The sequence below is a fragment of the Galeopterus variegatus genome, unplaced genomic scaffold (assembly GCF_000696425.1).
Source record: "Galeopterus variegatus unplaced genomic scaffold, G_variegatus-3.0.2 Scaffold930, whole genome shotgun sequence".
Lineage (NCBI taxonomy): Eukaryota > Metazoa > Chordata > Mammalia > Dermoptera > Cynocephalidae > Galeopterus > Galeopterus variegatus.
In genome coordinates this window covers 235,088-236,342 of record NW_007727041.1, presented here as the reverse complement: position 1 = coordinate 236,342, position 1,255 = coordinate 235,088, and positions in this window count along the sequence as shown.

Here is a 1,255-nt window from a genome sequence, read left to right as displayed (position 1 = left end):
GCAGAATAGCTCCTAGAAGATGAAGGTAGGGGTTCTCAAACTGTTTTGTCTCAGGAACCCTTTATGCTCTTAAAATTAATGTGAGGCAGAAGTTTGTTCTCTGTTCCTTAAAATTTTTGCCTGCTCTGGAAAAATATATCCCCTGTACTTCATGCCAGAATAATGTTAATTTGCCCAGTTTTGAGAACCAAAGCCAAGTAGGGTGCATTTTCCTATCCAGCACCTAGATACAAAGCACAGATTCCTGTGACACATAAAGGGAACTATCCTGCCTCCCAAACAAGGGTCTGTTCCAAACACTTACTCACATTTCAGTGAGTCAAAAGGAAACAGACAGATATTCATCTCCCTGAAACTTGGCTGACTTCCTGCAAGAAGTCTGTGAGGAGAGTCAAGGTTGTGTGTCAGGGTTAGTGAGCGGCCACCTAAGAGCTCTCAGGTGGTATCCGGAGTCTTAGTAAGCAGGTAAGAACCACAGACAGGCCAGAAAAAATTGCCGTCAAATGTTTGTCAGGATTAGTAAGCAGAGTTAATAAGTGACAGATAAAACAGGAAAGAACCCAGGGCTATACATTTTGAATCTAAAGGTGTTGAATTTATAGTCATGACCATAAGCAGTAGCATCTGATGAATACTAATTTAATACTTAAAAAATTCAAGACTTCAGTCCTATCCCTAGTAAAGAGAAGCATTTGATTTTTACCAATTGATCAAGTCTTTCCTGCCTTGAACCACTCTGCTTCCTGGGGCAGTATGCTAGGCATCCCGTCTGCTCATAGTCGTGATCCAGGAAGATTGGGAAGGGTGACAATGGCGATGCTTAGACGAATAACTCCTTAAGTTTAATTTACGAAAACATTTGATTACCTGACAAAAGTAGTCACTAGAATAACTCTGGTTCCAGCAAAGTGCTGGGAATCTGTGGGTGAACTTTTGGATGAAAAACCAGATTTGAAGAAGAGAAGTGAATATCCTATACCTTAGGTTTGTAAGTAGAAATCTCATACAGTTATAGAACGTTCTCTGTCCAGATCTGAGTCTGAAAGAATGGGAGAAAATAGTCACGGTGTAATATAGACAAAGAGGAAGAGTCACGGGTTCATATATGGGCTCTCACGCTACTGTGTGTCTAGAAGTAAATTATTTAAACTCAGTAAGCAAATCATCGATCAGCTCAGTACCTGCAAGGAGAGGAATGCTTGATGATCTCTCTCTCTCTCTCTCTCTCTCTCTCTCTCTCTCTCTCTCTCTCTCT